We start from the raw sequence: 18,783 nt of genomic DNA, 5'->3' as shown, positions 1-18,783 counted from the left end.
CTCAGTGCCTGTCTGAGGGAAACCGTGCAAACAGAGGAACCTGACCTGACTGCAAAGCTCGTCAGCGGTGGACGCTGGGGAGCTCTTCCTCCGGCAAGAAGGGGTCCCAAAAGCTGCTGCATGATCCCAGAGCCTGCCTGAGCTCTGGACACCATTGTCCTCTTTAGAAATCCTACAAAATGGCTGAGCCTGGCCCAGGCCCTCTTGGTCTTGCCCACCTTAGATGCTGCTAGCCATAATAACTCCAATGGGGCTATTCGTGCCCCAGACTGTACGGGGAATTCCCATTACGCTCCATGAGAGGGATGTATGTGGACCAAAAAGGCCAGAGCCTGGCCCCTCATGAACTAACACCTGCTCCCTGGGCAGGTTTAAATCAGTGCCCTGGGGTGGGGTCAGGGGTCACTATAGCGCTGGAGGGGCCATCTTGTTGGATGAGAAGTAAAACTGAGACCCTGACCCCTCGTGCTCATTAGATATCCTGCAGCACCTAGGAACAATAAAAATGATTGGACCAGGGCTTCGTCTGGTTCAGTATCCTGCCATTATGGCTAGATGCTTCAGAGGAAGGAGCCAAAATATCCGTAACAGAATAACTGGACCAGATGAGAGGTTTCTTCCTAGTCCCCAGACAGTTGTGGCTTATGAGGAATGAGGGTATGGCTGGGCAGCCGTTAGAATTTGGCTGCCTACGTAATCCTCCCTGCAGTCCTAACTGGATGCTATTCTCCCCCCCCGCCCCATCTTTATATAGTGTATATAGGTTCTCTGGGCTGTTAAAGAGCTGCCATGTTCTGCCTCAGAGGAAGCTGCATTTTGCTGATGAATTAAATTCTTCTTCTCTCTCTCTGTGTATATTGCCTATGTTCTGCAGGCAGTCAGTAAGGACAAGGATGGTCTAGTGATCAGAGTGCTAGCCTGGGAGTTGGAGACCAGTATTCCTTTTACTGCTCTGCCACAGACTTTCTGGGTGACCTTGGGCAAGTCACTTAAGGTAAAATTTTCAAAAGGGGTTCAGTCCCATTTTTAAATGTGACAGGCACGTAAGGCCCAGATTCATCGATTCCAAGGCCAGAAGGGACCACTGTGATCATCTAGTCTGACCTCCTGTATAACACAGGCCAGAGAACTGCCCCACAATGATTCCTAGAGGATCTCTTTTAGGGAAAAAAATCCAATCTTGATTTTAAAATGGTCAATGATAGAGAATCCACCCCGACTGTTGGCAAGTTGCTCCAATGATTACTTACTCTCACTATTAAAAATTTACATCTTATTTCCAGTCTGAAATTGTTTAACTTCAACTTCTAGCCACTGGATTGTGTTAGACCTTTCTCTGCTAGATTGAAGAGCCCATTATCAAATATTACTTTCCCATGGAGATACATATAGACTGTCATTAAGTAACCCTTTAACCTTCTCTTTGTTAAGCTAAATAAATTGAGCTCCTTGAGTGTCTCACTTTAAGGCATGTTTTCTAATCCTCTGATCATTCTTGTGGCTCTTCTCTGAACCCTCTCCAATGTATCAGCATCCTTCTTGAATTGCGGACGCCAGAACTGGATGTAGCATTCCAGCAGCAGTTGCACCAGTGCCAAGTACTGAGGTAAAATAACTTCTCTACTTCTACTCAAGATCCCCCTGTTTATGTATCCCTGATCACATAAACTCCTTTGGCCACAACGTCGCACTGGGAACTCATGTTCGGCTGATTGTCCGCTATGACCCCCAAATCTTTTTCACAGGGATTATTTCCCAGGGTAGAGTCCCCCATCCTGTAAGTATGGCCCACATTCTTTGCTCCTAGATGTATACATTAACATTTGGCCATATCAAAACACATATTGTTTGCTTGCACCCAGATTACCATGTGATGCAGGGCACCCTGTATCAGTCACCTGCCCTCTTCATTATTTCCCACTTCCCCAATGTTTGTGTCATCTGCAAACTTTATCAATGATGATTTTATGTTTTCTTCTAGGTCCTTGAAAGAGACACAATAAATAGCAAAGGGCCCAGAACCAATCCCTGCAGGACTCCACTGGAAACTCACTTGCTCTATGACAATTCCATTTACAATATTGAGACCCATCAGTTAGCTAGTTTTTAATCCATTTCATGTGTGCCATGTTCCTTTTATATCGTTCTAGTTTTTTTAATCCAGATGTCAAGAGGTACCAACTCCCACTGGGAATTAGGTGCCTAAATACCTCTGAGGATCTGGGCCTGAGGAACTTAAGTCCAGGGACTTTAAATGAAACTTAGACTCTAGTGGTGGGACTTCAGATCCTAAGCCACTTGAAAATTTCACCTTAAGCCTCTCTGTGCTTCAGTCCTCCATCTGTACAATGGAGTTATAGCCCTGCCCTGCCTTGGGGAGATACATACTAATGATAGTAGGGATACTATGGGTGATACCTTAGATGATCATAATGATCCTTTCTGGCCTTCAAATCCATGAACCTTACAAAATTTGGGAGATGAGCTATCCAGACAGGGGGATATCGGATTATCAACAGCCGGGTTCAGTGCATAGGGCCCAAGATTGGATGTCAGGACTCCTGGGTTCTATTCCCAGTTCTACCACTTGCTTGCTGGGTGGACCTCGGGTAAGTCACTTCCTGTCTCTGTGCCTCGGTTGCCCCATATGCAGAACATGCAACCCTTTGGAAAGCGCTCTGAGTGCTACCGATGAAGCCTGCCACGTAGGTGCTGGGGATGGCGAGGACTCATACGTTTCCTTCAGGATGGTTTTGAACACAGATTTTCCGTAGGGATCTTTCAGCCCAGCTCAGACGCATCCACCTGAAGGACAAAGCACAAGCTGGCCATCTCCTACACACTCCCCACACCATCTTCAGCCCCAGAAAACAGCCAGAGACTGTACTGGCTGCGTCTGTGGGCAGGCTTGTTATTAGAGGTGAGGGCTGAAAGGCACAGAAGAAGCACGTTGATTTGCCTGCAGGGCTGGGGGAGCGTTAAACCATTCTGACTAGCAGAAAACAATGTGCGTGGGCACGATGTGGAAATCTCAGGGCTGACAGGGAGCCAGCACAAACACAGGGCCGCTCTCATTGTGCATCTAACATACAATTCACATCTCTCCTCTCTGTGCGCTTCATCATCCACCCATTGGGCTGGAGGGAATCTGGGAGTCAGGGGGTGCACAAAAGCCTGAAAGGACCATTGTGATCATCTAGTCTGACCGTCTGCATAACGCAGGCCTGAGAACCTCCCCCAAGAGATTCCTGTCTGAGCTATAATCACCATCGTTTCTGCTGCCAGGGCGGTCGCCAGGACTCAAACCCAGGACCTCTGGCGCCACAAGCAAGAGCCAGACCCCTAGGCCAGGTGTTAAAAGAAGCCCTAAACTCTCACACAGTCAGGGGTATAGTGACATACACAACAGATGTTCTCAGGAGCTTGCTGAGGACAGGACTCAAATTCTCAGGCCTTGGGCATTGTTTAGGTTCAAGGACTGGAGCACATTGCCCTGGGGTACCTAGCGGCTCTACCGAGGTATCCACTGAAGTCATTGGGGCCGCCTGCCGTTGAAGGTTGCCCAATCTACATTGGCCTATTGAGAAGTACCTGTCTCATCATGCAATCCCCACTGGAATCCAAGACATTTCCCTGTGGTCTCATTCCAGGTTGAACTCTTTCGTGTGACAGAACGGACTCAATCCTCACTCCCACTGGAGTCAGCGGCAAAACTCACATTGACTAAAATGGAAGCAGCATCAGGCTGCAGACTAGGGTTCCATGCCAGAAGGAACAGTTCTCCTCATGCCGGTTTTGCATGAGACTATGGTTCCTTCATGTCTTTTACCCGGCCTCCAGCCGCGGCCAATATCTGATGCTTCAGAAGAAGGAGATTTTCTCCTTGTCCGACTATAACGCTTGCCTATGGGAACTCATCCCCGTACAGAGGGCCAACGCACCAGTCCATTCACAGAGCTCGGCAGGACACAATTTTCTCATCTCACAAAATTCTTTGAGAAATTCCAGGCTATTGAAAAATTTTTCCCACCTTGAATTGGGACAAAAAGTAAAAAAATCTCAAAATTTTTTGCAAACCCACAAAAACTTGGATTCGGGGTAAATGGCATAGGCGCTGACTTTTGTTTTTGCCGGTGGGTGATTCTCTCCACCTCCTCCCCCGCCCCGTTTGCGTGGTGGACAGGGCCTTAGGAGGAAGAGGCGGAGCAGGGGCAGGGCTTCAGGGCAGAGTGTGGGCAGAGCGGGAGGTGGTGTCACAGTCCAGGCGCCGGGGCCCACAAAAGATTAATCCGGCCCTGCAGGTGCTGAGCACCCTCTTCTTTTTCCAGGGGGCTCTTGAGCCCCGGAGCACCCACTGAGTTAGCTCCTATGGTCAATGGAAATGTTTCATTTTGATTTTGACCTTTTTTATTTTTAATACCTTTTTCTCAGTCTAAGTTCACTAACATCTCAAAACAAAAAGCCAGTTTGACTCAAAACCCCCAAAGCTTTTTGTTTCAAAACCGCTACAGCAGGGACATGTTTCAACGCTTTTGAAACTTTCATAGATTCATAGATACTAAGGTCAGAAGGGACCATTCTGATCATCTAGTCCAACCTCCTGCACAGCGCAGGCCACAGAATCTCACCCACCCACTCCTATGAAAAACCTCACCTATGTCTGAGCTATTGAAGTCCTTAAATCATGGTTTTTAAGACTTCAAGGAGCAGAGAAGCCTCCCTCAAGTCACCCATGCCCCATACTACAGAGGAAGGCAAAAAACCTCCAGGGTCTCTCCAATCTGCCCTGGAGGAAAATTCCTTCCTGACCCCAAATATGGCGATCAGCTAAACCCTGAGCATATGGGCAAGATTCACCAGCCAGATACCCAGGAAAGAATTTTCTGTAGTAACTCAGATCCCATCCATCTAATATCCCATCTCAGGGGATTAGTCCTATTTACCCTGAGTATTTAAAGATCAATTACTTACCAAAATCCCATTATCCCATCATACCATCTCCTCCATAAACTTATCGAGTAGAATCTTAAAACCAGATAGATCTTTTTTCCCCACTGCTTCCCTTGGAAGGCTATTCCAAAACTTCACTCCTCTGATGGTTAGAAACCTTCGTCTAATTTCAAGTCTAAACTTCCTGGTGGCCAGTTTATACCCATTTGTTTCCCCCCCTCCCTATGTCTTTGTGAGTCGGGAGATTTGTTAAAGGTGACCCTGTTTCACGGAGAATTTTGGTTTTGACGAATTGACATTTTTGGCACAATATGGTTCATCAAAAAAAATTCCCAGTCTGCTCTCTCGCATACTTTCGGTGCCAACTTTCTTCTTTCCAGGTGGGTGCTCCATCACGAGGCCCCGCCCCTTCCCCAAGGCCCCACCCTCACTCCGCCTCTTCCTGCCCTCACTCCGCCTCCTCTCCCCAGCGGCTCCCACCCACCGACGAACAGCTGATTGGAGGGTGGCTGCTGGGTGCAGAGCACTCACTATTTTTTGGTGTTTGCTCCAGCCCCGGAGCAAGCACCGAGTCAGCGCCTATGCTCCCTCGGCCCCACTTTGAACTCGAGTGGGTTGGAGGAGGTGGAGAGTCTTGGTCTGGGATTCTCTGGCCTGTCCTAGGCAGGAGCTCAGACTAGAGAATCACAAAGGTTCCTTCTGGCCTTTGTGCATCCTTTGTTGCGAGGCATGAGTTTCACATTCTACCCGCTTGTTCAATGCTGTATTTGGGGGAGGGGGGAGGGATTCCTTCTTGACCCCTGCCATGACCATCAGAGGCTTGACACAGACTGATTACACCCACCAATGTTGCTGTTGACACTGAGCCCACCTGGAAGGTCTCACACCTTCAAGAAGCAATCAGCCTCTGTGATGTTATTGACTTGAACTGGGACTGTATAGAACATTGTTGCAACCAAGGTCCTGTAGTAGTACCAAATCTTGTATAAAGGGGATCAAGTAAGGTGTCTAAGATGAGTTATGGTTTGCTGGTTAGGATTATACTATCTGTTTGCATGTATCATTTTTATATTTAAAGATATAAGTATTGGCTCTATACTGTCTGTATTCCAAATTTATGTTATGCTTCTGGGTGAAACCCCAGCCAAGTTGGTGTCAGCTCTGCCTAGCCTGCTTGATGGCCCATTAAGGACCATCAGCTATACAAGTGACCCACTGAGAGAAGGCAGACACGCCTTGTGACTCAGCAAGGTATGCAGGGACCTGCCTATGGACAGAACTCTGAGGTTTTTCCAGGCCATGTGATGGGCAGCTTGTCCTTGGGACAAAGAAAGAAAGGCCACATGGCAAGAGAGTATAAAAAGCTGCTGCAGGTCCTCCATCTGGTCTTCAGTCCTGCTTCTTACCTCTGGAGGAACTTTGCTACACTGAAGCTTTGAACCAAGGACTGAATGACCCATCCCAGCTGTGGATGTACTCCAGAGACTTGATTTGAACCTGCAATTTATTCCATCACTGCTGCAAGCCTGAACCAAGAACTTTGCCATTACGGTATGTAATTGAGTCCATTTAACCAGTTCTAGCTCTCATCTATATCTTTTTCCTTTTAGATTTTAGATTCTAAAGGATTGGCAACAGCGTGATTTGTGTGTAAAATCTGATTTATATATTGACCTGGGTCCGGGGCTTGGTCCTTTGGGATCAAGGGAACCTTTTTTCTTTTACTAGGGTATTGGTTTTCATAACCATTTGTCCCCCTAACGAGTGGCACTGGTGGTGATACTGGGAAACTGGGGTTTCTAAGGGAATTGCTTGTGTGACTTGTGGTTAGCCAGTGGAGTAAAACCAAAGTCTTCTCTGTTTGGCTAGTTTGGTTTGCCTTGGTGGGCATAGAAACCCCAGCCTTGGGCTGTAACTGTCCTGCTTTAAGCAATTTGTCCTGAATTGGCACTCTCAGTTGGGTCCCGCCAGAACCAGCCTCGTTACAGCCTCTTGTGGCAAAGAATTATCCATCAATGTATATTTTCAGAGCCCCTTTCTCCTATTAAAAAAAAAAAAAGCCAAAGCACTTTAAAAACTGATCAGAAATCACTCTGCCCTCCAAGGAAATTAAACCTTATCTGGGGTGGAGCACAACCTGTCGTACATAAGGGTTTAGGACAGGGAGTGAAGGAGAAATGGCCAGATTCTCTGCTGCAGCGAAGGTGTGCTTAGCACTGCAGAGAGGGGAGTTGTCAGGGAGTTGGCTACAGATTCTCTATCCAGCCCCAGGCTGGAGCAACATGAGTACAAGAGGTTCAAGAAAACTATAAAAGGAAGCAAGGCAGAGCGCTAGTTTGTTTCTATGTCCATATAACATTGCTGAATTACATGCTACTCAGTTTGGCTGGCACAGTCTCAATTAGGGAAATCCATCTCATTGCGACGTCTCTCGGGGAAGCTACGATATTTGATTGATCTGACAGCTTCTTAGTAGGGATGGTGACTCTGCCTAATGGGGATGCCTTTGGGTGATTTTCTGGTACTAAGATCCACATGGGTCTCTCTTTTGTGCTGGCTCTTCCCTAACAGAAGATTTCAGACCCTACACAGTGGTGACACAATCTGGGAGTGGATGACCTACCGCCCCTCTGCCTAAGCTATTTCCTTCAATACTATTCTGCAGCAGGGAGTTCCAGAGGTTAATCATAGTGGGTGTCAGTTAAGGAATCCCAAAGGTTAAGATGGAAATGCTTGTGCAACCTTATGACCAGGTGTTAGACATGCCCAGGCCTAAATTTTGGAAAATTTTACCTTTCAAGCTGAAATTCTTGGCGTATTTTTGACCGGCTGTAATGCTGTCAAACTTCCAGGGCAGGGTACAAGATCAGAAATTTTGGCAAGAAATCACCATCCCTGTGAACTGGCTAAGCATCCTGGTGAATGCTGGGTTTGATTGGACTAATTTACGGCCAGTGTGTTTTCTAGACAGAGTCTGCTCACTAGGCCCATAAGTGGTACTAAGTAAAGCTTCTGTGAGCATACTCACCTGCTCAGGAAATGCAAATATTGTGAGGAGCAGGGCAGCTGGTAAGGATTACAAGGAGAGGGGCTCCCTACTACAGAGCTTGCTGGATGTGAAAGATGGTGTCCAGCCAGAGAGTATGAAATCGCAGAATGTGGAGTTGGTTTTGGTTTTTGTTGTTGTAAACCTAGGTGTACGGAAAACAGCCTGAAACATAAACCCTAGTATCAGAGGCTTGAGGCCTGAACTAAAGTAGTGGTCAGAGCTTTGCTGACATAAAGCAAAGTCAGGTTGCGAGCAAGAGGCAGGCCCTGCTCACAGAATCTGGCAAGAACAGGGCTGATCTTGCAGAAACACACATTCCTAAGTAGTGCTTGGCACAGAACATTCAAGCAAACACATCCCAGAAAGGTGGTACCAGAACACCTCGAAACCAACACATTCCCCATAGAGAACAGGAATACAGTGGCCTATCTTAAAGATAAGGTCAGGATGACAGCCTGATGGATGGAGATGTTTTGATCAAACCAACATCTACAAGATAATGGGTGGAGGTTAGCAACGTTAGAGGGTGGCACCTAGCCATGTCAGAGGGGCGATACGCAACTTGTTTGTATCGATGTATAAAGAGGTATCTCAGAGGGAGTGTCTTTGCCTGGTTTGGGGGGGAACGGAAAGTCCCGCCATTCACTGAGCTGGTCCATTGTTAGGGGCATACATGTAGTAATGGTCCGGCAGAATCTGCAAGTTACTAGCACCGTGCTTAATTGGCAATAAACCTGGCCATTTGCCTTCCTCCCTTAATGGATCTTGTGGTCATTGGACAGTTCAATCAAGGTCTGCTGTATTAGCTACCTGTACAGAGCTGGGATCGCACACAGTGAGAACACACACACGCAGCCAAACATCTGACTACACTAGGAAATCCATGAAAAAAACTCCATTAAGAGAATGCTAAGGCTTCATGGGTGAACATTCAAAGTCAGGAAATGCCAAGGTGAAAGTTGCAGGCTCCCCCTTATTGTGGCCCTCTCTTATTTTAGAGGTTTTCTCAGGTGCCCATCATCCTGGTATCTAAGTTTGTGGGGGGGCGTGTTGAATGAAGGGATTGAACCCATCTCTATGCCAGCCATGACTCTTAGGTGATGTGATGGTCAAAACCAATGGATCGTCCCCACCTGCGAAAATACCTGAGGGTTGGGAGCTTCGTGGCACCCAAATGATTCCAGAGAGGATGGGGGGGGAAGCTGGATTTGCCCCCCTTGGAATAGGCATGGGTTCTCCTCCCCCAGAAGCCATCGATCCCCCACAATCCACATGGCTCCTGGGGGATCTGCCAGATACCAGTGGCCGGCTCCTGGGAACCCTGCTTATGTCTTCCCGACAGCCCAGCTCCACTGGAGGAGTGCGCCAAATGGCTGCAACATGGTGGTGGTGGAAGGGCACTACAATGTGGGCACCTAGCCTTGCCCCACCTCAGCCACAGACTGAGCAGATTTGCCTGCCCGGGACAAGAGCTCTGGGATGGGGTTGAAAACTGGGCCGAGGGTCCCCTCAGCGTGGCAAATATTGTGGGAATGCCTGGGCCTCACCACTGATGTCAACAAACCTGCCGCACCATAGCTCCAGGCTTTCTCCCTTGTGCCAGAGGCCAGGTCTTCTGAGGCCGCACTCCCAGCTCTGCCAGCTGCTTTCCCTCAGGCACATGGCGTTGCCTTGTTCCCCATCCCAAATATCATCCACAGAGCAACGAGAAGGGGCCCGGCGCTGCATGCCCCGTCACTGCCGGGCTCGTTATGCCGAGAGGTGCTGGTGATTGCGTGGCTCACATCGCTCTGTGAGACCGAAGGGTGCAGTGACACCCAGTTAACATCACTGTTGGGATAAGTCAATCACCGGCCCCCTGCCTATGACAAAAGGGGCCAGGAACCCACCCAGGAGGGCTTTTGTTGAATGTTGTGTGCCTAAGTATGGGAAGGCAGAACACACAAAACTGAGGCCTGGTCTATACTTAAACGTAGGTGCTCAGGGGGGTGAACAATACACACCCTTGAGTGGTGCAGCTCTTCAACCTAGACGTGTGCCAGTGTAGATGCTTCCATCCACCTAGCTACTCTCCCGTGGCAAGGGGGAGCTCCTACATTGATGGAAAAAAAACCCCATCACAGTAGGGTGTGTCTACACTATGGGGTGATGACCTAGCTATGCTGCTACAGTCCCTGTACCATAGGCCTGGCCCAGACCTTCTGTGTCCCAGTCTGGTGCCTTAACCACAGATCTGTCCTTCCTACTCAGAACCTAATGAATATCATCCAGAGACACCCACTGTACAGCACCTAATGTAAACCCAACCAGCAATTAGGGAATGTCTCCAATATTAGAAACAAACCACAGGCAGACAAACAAACCACAGACAACAGCAAAGGGACAGGCCTAGACTATCCCCCAGATCCAAATTCCCCTAGACTTCAGAGTTCCCCAGATCCACACCCACATTTTGTGGCTTGAGCAACTCTCAACTTAACAGCATTAAGGGGGGAAAAAACTCCCCCTCCGAACACCCAGCCTGGTGATCTGTACTGTATGATTCATAATAAAGAAAAAAATTACAAGGAACCAGTTTTTCATCCTAACCCATTTTGGAGCCTTTATAGGGCTGGCTCAATTGTTTATTATAGACAATAATATGCTGGAGTTAGACCCAAACAGCAGCTAAGAACAATCCATTCCCTTCCTTGGCCCTCCCGCAGAGGGGAAGGTGACCCTACGTAAACTAACCCCCAGGCCCACCTCATCACAGATGAGGTAGCACTCATACATAACAGCTCCCGCGGCAGAGCTGGGCGCTCCCTTCCCACCTTACACGGAGTCACAAGAGATTTGCTTCTTCAATGCAGCGTCTGTCGCCTAGAGGCACTGGGCCAGACTCGCCACCCGGTGCGTGAAGGACAACCTCAGCGGGCAGAACCCAGACTGCTGGGCGGTGCAAGAGTTGCCACTTCTAGAGCAGGGAGATCCAGAGCCAGGGATATGGGACCCCAGGGACTGTGGTACCCAGGGAAGACGGATGGAAGTCAGTGGTAGCTCTCCTGCGGTAAAGCCTTGCTCAGGTACAGCTGCCTCTGTACAGCTCAGGTACAAGCTGTACCCACAGGGACAAAGGATGGCCAGATGATTCCCCCGGAAACTCATGCAAGTCTTTAGCTTGCTGTCCAGTTCCACTGCGAGCTCCTGATCCTGGCCCCAGCACCCAGGCTGAGTAACCGGGTGGAATGCTAGAACCACCACAGTGGCTGTAGAGCAACAGCTTAGCCCCAGCCTAGCCTTCCTCCAGCGTGACCACCCCCCTGGCTTCCGGTTTCAGGGTATGCAGAGCCTAAGGATAGGATGCCAGTGGCCAGCCTCCGCTTCCTCGGCCTATGGTCAGTGGAACCTCATTAGTTCCATGGCGCATGCGAGGGTGGAGAGGGTTTTACCATGTCGAAGGCACTCAGGACACATTGTGAATGAAGGTTTGTCCTTGGTCCCTCCGTATCCTGGGTTAGAATCATAGAATCATAGAATATCAGGGTTGGAAGGGACCCCAGAAGGTCATCTAGTCCAACCCCCTGCTCAAAGCAGGACCAAGTCCCAGTTAAATCATCCCAGCCAGGGCTTTGTCAAGCCTGACCTTAAAAACCTCTAAGGAAGGAGATTCTACCACCTCCCTAGGTAACGCATTCCAGTGTTTCACCACCCTCTTAGTGAAAAAGTTTTTCCTAATATCCAATCTAAACCTCCCCCATTGCAACTTGAGACCATTACTCCTCGTTCTGTCATCTGCTACCATTGAGAACAGTCTAGAGCCATCCTCTTTGAAACCCCCTTTCAGGTAGTTGAAAGCAGCTATCAAATCCCCCCTCATTCTTCTCTTCTGCAGACTAAACAATCCCAGCTCCCTCAGCCTCTCCTCATAAGTCATGTGCTCTAGACCCCTAATCATTTTCGTTGCCCTTCGTTGTACTCTTTCCAATTTATCCACATCCTTCCTGTAGTGTGGGGCCCAAAACTGGACACAGTACTCCAGATGAGGCCTCACCAGTGTCGAATAGAGGGGAACGATCACGTCCCTCGATCTGCTCGCTATGCCCCTACTTATACATCCCAAAATGCCATTGGCCTTCTTGGCAACAAGGGCACACTGCTGACTCATATCCAGCTTCTCGTCCACTGTCACCCCTAGGTCCTTTTCCGCAGAACTGCTGCCGAGCCATTCGGTCCCTAGTCTGTAGCGGTGCATTGGATTCTTCCATCCTAAGTGCAGGACCCTGCACTTATCCTTATTGAACCTCATTAGATTTCTTTTGGCCCAATCCTCCAATTTGTCTAGGTCCTTCTGTATCCTATCCCTCCCCTCCAGCGTATCTACCACTCCTCCCAGTTTAGTATCATCCGCAAATTTGCTGAGAGTGCAATCCACACCATCCTCCAGATCATTTATGAAGATATTGAACAAAACGGGCCCCAGGACCGACCCCTGGGGCACTCCACTTGACACCGGCTGCCAACTAGACATGGAGCCATTGATCACTACCCGTTGAGCCCGACAATCTAGCCAGCTTTCTACCCACCTTATAGTGCATTCATCCAGCCCATACTTCCTTAACTTGCTGACAAGAATGCTGTGGGAGACCGTGTCAAAAGCTTTGCTAAAGTCAAGAAACAATACATCCACTGCTTTCCCTTCATCCACAGAACCAGTAATCTCATCATAAAAGGCGATTAGATTAGTCAGGCATGACCTTCCCTTGGTGAATCCATGCTGACTGTTCCTGATCACTTTCCTCTCCTCTAAGTGCTTCAGGATTGATTCTTTGAGGACCTGCTCCATGATTTTTCCAGGGACTGAGGTGAGGCTGACTGGCCTGTAGTTCCCAGGATCCTCCTTCTTCCCTTTTTTAAAGATGGGCACTACATTAGCCTTTTTCCAGTCATCCGGGACTTCCCCCGTTCGCCACGAGTTTTCAAAGATAATGGCCAAGGGCTCTGCAATCACAGCCGCCAATTCCTTCAGCACTCTCGGATGCAATTCGTCCGGCCCCATGGACTTGTGCACGTCCAGCTTTTCTAAATAGTCCCTAACCACCTCTATCTCTACAGAGGGCTGGCCATCTCTTCCCCATTTTGTGATGCCCAGCACAGCAGTCTGGGAGCTGACCTTGTTAGTGAAAACAGAGGCAAAAAAAGCATTGAGTACATTAGCTTTTTCCACATCCTCTGTCACTAGCTTGCCTCCCTCATTCAGTAAGGGGCCCACACTTTCCTTGGCTTTCTTCTTGTTGCCAACATACCTGAAGAAACCCTTCTTGTTACTCTTGACATCTCTTGCTAGCTGCAGCTCCAGGTGCGATTTGGCCCTCCTGATATCTTTCCTACATGCCCGAGCAATATTTTTATACTCTTCCCTGGTCATATGTCCAACCTTCCACTTCTTGTAAGCTTCTTTTTTATGTTTAAGATCCGCTAGGATTTCACCATTAAGCCAAGCTGGTCGCCTGCCATATTTACTATTCTATTTACTATACTATTTACTATGAAGGGTTGTCCCCTCCATGCTCCTGACCAGGATTTTGAGACAACCAAAGCCTCAGACAATCCACCCCAGATGTTACCCAAAGGCCAGGACTTCAGGAGTTTAGCCAGGGCAACTTATCCAGTTGAAGTTTCCTTAGATCGGGGCAGTCAATACACGGACCGCCGGCCAAATCAGAACCACCAGATGCTTCTGAACGGACCCTGAAATCTTTTTTATTTCCTTATTATTATCATCATCATCATCATCGGTATTTATTTTTTAATTATTTTCTCTGGAGTCTGGACCGTGACTATACCTTGACCAAGGAATTTGGACCTTGACAAAAAATAATTGCCTACCCTTGCCTTAGATGTATTTCTCAAGAGCCTGCAAAGTCCCTCCCGGACACTGCTGACATCCCACTATTGCTAAGAAAGTCCCTGAGGCTCTGGAAAAACACCCGGCTCCATGTTTATTCCCCCCGGTGACTCCAGATCAAATGTGCTCCTTTTCTAAGCCAGAAAAGGATCGTTTTAACTGCTGGCGCCTGCACCACCCAGCACACCAAGGCCCTGCAAATCCCACCGAGCCCTCTCCATGGCCCACACCAGTGCCGGCAAGGAAGATTTTGCAACTGGAAATGGGTCAGCTGTTGTGCTGGGGATGCACAAGGCAGAACAGAATCCAGCTCCAGGAGCTTTGTGTGAGCAGGGCTGACTGGAGTGACAAAGTTGCCTGTGTCAGTCCAGTATGCAGGTACAAGTGGAAGGTGCAGAAGAGGCCCTGTCTTTCCAAACATGCCAGCACTTCCACCTGGGCTCTGCCCCCAGCTCACAACTTCCAGCTGGACAGGGAGCAAGGGAAATACCCAAGGCACCAAATTCCATTCTGGATGTACACACGACTCCAAGCCCATGGCTCCCATTCATCAGTCTTCACTGCTTTCTCCTGACTTCCTCTGCCCTGCACTTGTTTAACCAAGGGACGCCCGGGGGAGTCTAGCTTGTTAAATCGCCATAAGAACCTTTCACCGAAAAGCCGCTCTGCTGATGTGAGCTGCTCTCTCTCTCAACCCCCCATTTCATTAAAGCAATTGTTCGAGAACTCTATTAATCTCAGTCTCATCTTATTTACAGGCTCTCTCTCCTATGTTGCGGGCACGTCTGTCTCCCAAGCAGTTGCCCATGGCAATGGATAGATACCAAGGCCGGCTGCTTGCAAGCATAAGTTTCCATGTGACAACCTGAGTTTCATCGTTAATTTCGGGAAAAATGTAGCTCAGTCCAGATTCTGGGGATACTGCACTAAATGATTTTACTTTGGCTCGGTGAATGCTTTGGAAAAATGGGATCGGATCTCCCACAGAAGTCATGAGGCTTGGGAGATCCATTTTTAGTGAAAACCATCCAGGGAAAGAAATAGCCCTATAATTTATGCTGGAAGAATTTATAGCATGCCCCCTGATATTTAGAATTATCCAAATTGGACACTTACATTCTGGTCCTTCACCAGCTTGATGTCATATTTTGGGAGAGTTACACAAATCAGCTATTCTGCATTTTAATATACACCTCTACCCTGATATAACACTGTCCTCGTGAGCCAAAAAATCTTACCGCGTTATAGGTGAAACCGTGTTATATCGAACTTGCTTTGATCCACTGGAGCGCACAGCCCCTCCCGCCCGACCACCGCTTTACCGCGTTATATCTGAATTTGTGTTATATCGGGTCGCGTTATATCGGGGCAGAGGTTTATTACTATCACACGAGTTACCGCTTGCTACAGTCTGCTGATGTGACTCCATGACACAGAATACACTGCCTATAACTTTATTTTAATACAGTCTTTCCTACTTCTGGATGCTTTTTGGCTTTAATAACCGTTACAGAATTCAGCATGAGACTATGAACATTTTATGGCCCAGTTTGTAATCTTGTCCTACACTAGGGTATCTCCATCAGCACCAATGGAGTTTTTATTGGTTTATGCTGGTGTAACTGGGAGCAGAATCTGGCCCTTTTCCTGTATCTCGAGAGATAACATGATGCGTGTGCTATCCTCCTATGGGTGCAATGCACAGATAGTCATCAGAAACGGAGATGTACATCTTGACCATAAAAACTGTCTCTTCATAACATGAACAATGCTCCAGATTTAATATAATAATGACCGGAGTCATTCCTACCATTAACTGCATGGAAAATGCATTACCGTGTATGCATGCAGACTGACAGATGGAGCTCACTACCCAGGGATAAACTGATTTGAAAATGAAATTAACACCAGTATTATTCTATCAGTTACACCCGAGTTTCACCACCGATTTGGCCTTAAAATTGGCTACGTTTTAAAATGAACAACCAGTGAAGCAGAGAATCATGCAAACCATCCATCTAGAAATGACTGCCTGGTTATTAATTATTATTATTATTTTTACAGGCAGAAGGGGGTGGAGGGGAAGGAAGAAGAGACCTTGGTTCATACATCCAGCATGCGATTGCTGCTGGTTACCCCAGCCCCTGTTTACCTCCATTTCTTCCCACCTTCCGGAGGCTCTTGCAAAAATCAGCAGCATCCTACATGTTTCATTCCACCCCAGGGTAAAAATCACCCCAGTGTCTGCACACATGCGTGCGAAATAACCCTGCGTGCTGATCTAATCTGAAAATTAAACCCTCGCTCCTCACGCCGGGCTCCCCCCCCCCCCCGCCCGGTGCATTTCGCCTGCACGGGAACCGTGTCCATTTCCCACCCCCTCCGCCAAGACATTTGAAACCAACTGCGGATCCGGGCGTCCCTTACCTGCTAGAGGGGGCGCTGCCCGCCGCCTCCGGCCATGCTCCGCTCCGGGGGGGGGGGAATGCAGAGCGGAGCCCCCCCGGAATGGCTCGCGCTGCCAATGCCCGGGACGCTGCTCACTCCTCACCTGGCCCCGGCGCCCGCAGAGAGGGCAGCAGCCGCCCCGCCGCCGCCGGAACCCAGGGAGGCTGGGACCGGCAGCCGCCAGCGAGGGGGCCGCTGGCTAGCGCGGTCGGTGGAAGCCAGGCAGCGTCCGAGGGGCTGCGGGGCCCGACACCCACCCGGCGGCGGCGGCGGCGGCGGGGGGGGGGGATTAATTCAGCGGCGCCCAGCTCGCTGCAGAGAAACCTCCATTTGCGCCGCCGCGCCGGGGCCGGGGAGACCCGGGGCCGGGGGAGCAGGAGCTCAGCGACCGCCCCTGCATCCCAGCTGCCGCTCCGCTTGCGCCCCGGGGAGCGGGGAGGGGGGGCGCCTCCCTGCCGGGTCTGGAGCCGGACTCTCTGCCGCGTGCGCTGCTCTCTCCCCCCCCCCTCCGACCCCCCCCTCCGAGCTCTGCCTCCGCCTGCGGCAGCGCGGTCCCACCCTCCGCCCTGAGATCCCGGGGGGGGGGGGCGCCACACGGGGCCCCGTGCTAGGGAGCATCTGCAAACTCGCCAGGCCATGCTCGGGGAAGGTGAACCCCCCCCCCCTTGGCTCGGTCCCTTGGCTCTGGGGCTGCAGAGGTCCCTGGCGGTGCAGGCTGGGGTCCCCTGCAGCTTGGCCCAGCACCTGCCGGGTCCTTTCGGACTTGGTTTAGCTGCCGGTCGTCCCGCTTCAAATGCCTTGTTGCTCCTTTATTTGCCGGGCGCCTGACTCGCTCGCCCAGGTGCGGCTTTGCCGGATTAAGCGACGCCGGGCCTCAGTACAACACTGGGGGCTTGGGTCATAAGCAGCTTGGGAACCGCTGCCCAGGGAAGAGGTAAGTGGCATTGGGGCACTGGAATGGCTAACGTGTGTGCGGGCGCCCTCTGTTGGGTGGAGTGTGGGGACGTGTGTCATAGGGCCCATATTGCTCTAACTTGCTGGAGATTCTCCTGTGTATAGGAAATTATGGTTGTCAGCTGCTGCAAGTCACACCCTAGCCGGGGCTCAGATCCTCCTGCACATAAGCGCAGGAACCCTGGTACTTGAGCTAAGGAGAATCTTCCTTACTCTTAATCGTGTAGAGGCCTATGGCACACGGTTCTGGTTCCCTCCAGTAGACGGCAGCGAGACAAACACAGGTCACGACAGTGATGCTATTTAACCCTTATATTGCCCTTCCCTCTCCAAAGCACTTCAGACATTCATTTATGTTTGGTGCTTTTGATCCACAAAAGGGTTTTGCCACCACTAGGTCATTCACCCGCACCCACCCCGCAAAAGGTGATCAGCATTATACACCCCTCTGGGCAAGGGCCAGGTCTTTTCTATTTCAGTGTAAAGCGTGGAGCACACCTACGATACAGTATAAATACATAACGAGGACAACAATGGTCATTTATAATTTCCACAGTGCACAGGAGACCTGGGACCTCATCCTGATTCTGCCACTGTGACCTTGGGCAAGTCACTTCTCCTCTCTCTGCTTTGGTGTCCCTGTCCCGCCTGTGTCTATTCAGACTCAACTCTGTGGGGCTAGGTCTGTCTCTGACTGTGTCAGTCCAGCACCGGGCGTCCTGATCTCAGCTAGGGCTCCCAGCTGCTGCTGTAATGCAAATAATCAACACCACAAACCCACAGAGGGAGCATGGCTTGAGCAGCCTGCATAGGGTGATCACAATTCCATAGGGAATTGAGGACACAGACAGCTGCTCCACTCCCACCAGGGGGCTCCTACATCAAGTCTGCTCTTGATTTTCAGAGGCCTCTTCTGGAGCGGAAGCTCACCTGGGATGTAATTGACATGGGGGTTTATATAGAGGGGGGACCGTCAACCCCGTTACACAAGTCGTGCCCGCCACCTAAGAGGCGTATAACTTCCCCACCGGGGCCATCTGGTTTTCTGTGACTCTGCATCTCCCAGGTCTGCCGCCTCAATCATTAAAACACTTGCTCCGCTTGATGGCCTCAAGACCTTTGGGAGGCTCTTCTCTTTTCCTGGGATTTAGCCGATAAGCAAACCCCAGTCTGTTCCCCATGTGCCTGGCAGCCAGACAGCCAGGGGGCTGCTCCCGATGCATGAAGATCTTCAGAAAGAAATGACAAAAAAGCACATTTGAATGGGGGAAATCCCCCACCCCACCTCTCTTTCTCTTTCCCTTTGCAAGAGCGTCAGACCCAAATCATTGCCCAGCCTCAGGGCTCCCAACAGAAGCAGTGGCCAAGCTCCCACTGGCTTCAACATCTTCCCGCGGCCCTGACTGATGGCTTCATGCAGTACGTCGCCTCCTAGTGGGTAGCTTTTGCAGTGAGGCCAAAGACAGAACCAGCAGCCCACCCTGGAGAGAGAACT

The 18,783-nt window shown here is 49.9% G+C and overlaps 1 protein-coding gene across 1 annotated transcript in view; it reads right to left on the bottom strand.

The window, feature by feature from the left end:
- Positions 1 to 16,542, bottom strand: part of FBXO41 (F-box protein 41) — a 56,214-nt gene extending 39,672 nt beyond the window's left edge. The window contains exon 1 of the mRNA XM_038399820.2: positions 16,314 to 16,542. The gene's annotated coding sequence lies outside the window, so the exon portion shown is untranslated. The remainder of the gene's footprint in view (positions 1 to 16,313) is intronic.
- Positions 16,543 to 18,783: the final 2,241 nt, after the last annotated feature.

This window comes from Dermochelys coriacea, chromosome 4, assembly GCF_009764565.3.
Source record: "Dermochelys coriacea isolate rDerCor1 chromosome 4, rDerCor1.pri.v4, whole genome shotgun sequence".
NCBI lineage: Eukaryota > Metazoa > Chordata > Testudines > Dermochelyidae > Dermochelys > Dermochelys coriacea.
The sequence above is the reverse complement of the archived record's forward strand: the minus strand, read 5'-3'. Positions and strand labels throughout refer to the sequence as shown.